At 43.4% G+C, this 3,424-nt stretch overlaps 1 protein-coding gene across 1 annotated transcript in view; it reads left to right on the top strand.

Moving 5' to 3' along the window:
• The first annotated feature begins 977 nt into the window (after window positions 1-977).
• Window positions 978-3,424, top strand: part of UBE2D2 (ubiquitin conjugating enzyme E2 D2) — a 32,374-nt gene continuing 29,927 nt past the window's right edge. The window contains exon 1 of the mRNA XM_045284563.1: window positions 978-1,006. The gene's annotated coding sequence lies outside the window, so the exon portion shown is untranslated. The remainder of the gene's footprint in view (window positions 1,007-3,424) is intronic.

Raw genomic sequence — 3,424 nt, 5'->3', positions numbered from 1 at the left:
AATAATGCTTAAATAAGTGAAAGCAAGAAAAAAGACCTATAGCCTCAAACCTTCTTATCAGGCAGTTTACCCTGTCCTGCAAGGTCGACAGGAATTGAATCGCCTAGAAAGCAATGGAGAGGACAATCTAAATGAAAACCCAGTTTGACTGAATAAACACACAGCCTACAAAATTGATCATCTCTACATCAAGATGAAAACTAAAGACGAACCTTACAATCTGAACTGATCTAGACAGAATAAAAAAAAACTAACCTAACATTCCTTTCATTTTTAAAGAATGGTTCAATAATTAGTTTTACTGTTTGGCTTTATATGTCACACATTTAATTTCTGCTTTCTACACTAAGAAAAATTTGTATATGAAATAGCCTTGTATATTACACATAATATACTATACATCAAGTTAACCATTAGGATTGAAAAGAACCTTGGTAGCATGGGCTCAGAATGTGGATCAAAAAGTTCGGTCACCTCATAGAAGAAAGATGTGAAAGTCTGCTTCTGTAAAGATTATAATCTTGGAAATCCTTTAAGAGAGAGTTCTACCTACCCTATAGTGGTATGAGTCAGAATCAACAGGGAAGGCACACAAGAAGATAGAAAGTAGGAATCCCTGGGCAGAACAAGTTAAGCACTTACACAAATTGAAAGGTTGGTGGTTCAAATTCATACAGGGGTGGCTCAGAAGATCTAGCAATTTATTTCTAAAAACCACTCATTGAAAACCCTACAGGGCAGTTACATTCTGACATACATAGTGTCACCATGATAGGTGACAGAGCTAAGATCAAACCCCAAATCCAAAATTTGTTTACTGAATGTTTCTATAGAAAGAGCGATAAGAGGAGAAAAGCACGTGTCTCCGGTAGTCCACCAGGCTGTGCGATTTCCAGGGCATGGTGTGCTCCGACTGGGGCAACGGCATCTTTGTCACGGGCACACTTTCTCCTGAAGAAGACCGGTGGTTGGTGCCACAGAACTTAACTTACGGTATGGACTGCAGGTAATTATTTAGCACTGGGGCTTGCCAGTTTCAAGAGATTATACAAAGCACAATTTACCCAGTCCTCATGTCTAGCCCACAGAGGTGAGATGAGAGATCTTAGAGGCATTTGTTTATGGTTCAAGCAATAAGAAGTTTTTAAAAAAATAAGTTTTATTGTGGGTATTTTAATTGCTTTTCTAAGAGCTGCTATATTCCTGAGACAAGTGCTTAACATTGCTATATTCCTGAGACAAGTGCTTAAAATTGCTAGATGGCATAATTTCTTGGGACAATATTAACTTGTTTCTTTATAGTAATCTTTACAGCAGAGCAGGAGGTTGGAGGCTAGGGCCTCGATTCAATGAGATTGTTTGTCTTATGCACACCTGTCTTGATGAAGTGACTCAACTACAGCGTGACCAGCGGCCAGTTCCTTGCAGAGATTGGCCTGGCCAAGGACGACCACCTGACGGTTCCTGGGTTTTAAGTGCTTGTGGAACACGGAAGCTTAAAGGGTTTCCTTGCAATGAGTGGAACAATGCCCTCGGTCCCTTGTCACACGTTTAAAACCTCACAGCTTGTATGATGTAACCATTTAGGATCCACTTTTAACTTGAACTAGTGTAACTCCTTCATTCAATACACTGAAAAGAGCCATGCTGTCTAGTCTTGAAGTGCCCAGGCTGAAACAAAACAATGTTTCAGCCAAGCTCAGAGATTCAAGTGTTCAGATGGTAAGGTCTGGCCAGAAGCTCCCCTGCCCTAAGAAAATGGCATCCGCCACCTGGGCAGCACCCAGTGAAGAGGAAGGACAAGACAGCTGTGCCACTAGGGGATGGGCACTTTAGTGGCAAGAGCAAGATTCCTTGGTGTTTCCCAACCTGACATGGGGGCAGACTTTAGGAGATCGCCCCCTTTCCTCCGGTAAGGTGATAGGGCATCTGGCTTTGCCACCAAGGTCTTGGTTCTTTTTGACCAGACATACCCTAGGTAAGGTGTGCCCCAAGATCACCAGCACGGGACACCAATCTTGTACACATTACCAATCATCCTGGATGAAGAAAACCATCGTTATATACCCAGTATAAAGCCGAGGGAGCCTGCCTACTAGGGGCCTGATAGATGATAAAGAATCAAAGGAAATTATCACAGGATCATGGTTGGTGGCAAGCCAATCCCTCCCTCTAACAGGTGGGCCTGCAGAAGTGGAGAAAGGACCATCGTTGGGATATGTACACAGTTTTAGGTTAAAAGAAATCATAGGATTTGTCCTAGGCCTTCCGTTCCCTGACTTTGTGACAGCTGGGGTATGACTCATGGTCATGCAGCCCTAAGTCATAGGTGCAAGGTGGGTCCAAGATAAACCTGCATCTCCACGGCCCAATTTCAACTAGATAACTGTGTCTGACGGGCCACTTCCAGCAATTGCCCAGGAACGTTATAAATCATGTAAGTGAAATTTGTTAAAGCTAGAACTTGACACAGCTGCCTTATTTTTTCTACTTCTTGCCAAATTTTCATTTGACGTGCTTCATCTTACATGCTTTGGACATGTCAGGAGAGACCAGTCTCTGCAGAAGGACATCATGCTTGCTGAAAAATAGGGTTAGCGAAAAAGAGGAAGCCCCTCAAATAAATGGCTTCACACCCCAGCTGCAACAATGGGCTCAGGCATAGCATCACATACAAGGCTGCCGCAGGACCACACAGTGTTTCCATCTGTCATGCATGGTGCCGTGCTGGGTCCAAACTGACTGGAGGAAACCCCACAGCACAACCGTCAGGTTTCCTCCTAAACAAGCTTCAGCCTTACCATTTCTGGCACTCATTTTAGTGGAAAGTAGTTGAGTTTTCCTTTTCTGACAGGTCTCTGCTTTCCATGGATTGCTGCTTTCACAAGCTGTACTCTACTGGATATGCTTTGCACTGATGCTTCCAACCACTTCTCCACGTATGCACTCATTCAATAGGCATTTTCACGTGCTCACTCTGTGCCCTAACACTGCGAAGGTCTTAGACAAAGGAAGCAGAAAGCCTGACCTCATAAAACTCAGGGTGCCTTAGAAAATAGGTAAACATGCAATAAGGTAAGTGTGGTGGCAGTACTGCAGGTGACGGGAACCTCTAACCTGAAGCGGTGGCACCGGAGAGACTCCTGGGTAACTCCTACATGAGGACGTAGTATCAGCCAGAGTAAGGGAGAGAGAAGCATATTCTTAGCGGAAGTGAAAGGGGTAGCGTGATGTGCTTGGGGCACGACAAATAGTTGAGGAAGTACGGGGTATTGAACATGAGATGATAAATCATCAGTTGCAGAAATAAAAGATGAATGAAAAAGAATCCCTCCACGGGCTCTAAAAATATGCTATAAGATCTTTTTTGAAGCTTTCAGTGAAGAAAGAAATGTTGACAAGACAAGCTTCTCTTTCTTCTCTC

The sequence above is a fragment of the Echinops telfairi genome, unplaced genomic scaffold (genome assembly GCF_000313985.2).
Source record: "Echinops telfairi isolate 266 unplaced genomic scaffold, ASM31398v2 ScPeMD7_7469;HRSCAF=8507_0, whole genome shotgun sequence".
NCBI classification, from domain to species: domain Eukaryota; kingdom Metazoa; phylum Chordata; class Mammalia; order Afrosoricida; family Tenrecidae; genus Echinops; species Echinops telfairi.
The sequence above is the reverse complement of the archived record's forward strand: the minus strand, read 5'-3'. Positions and strand labels throughout refer to the sequence as shown.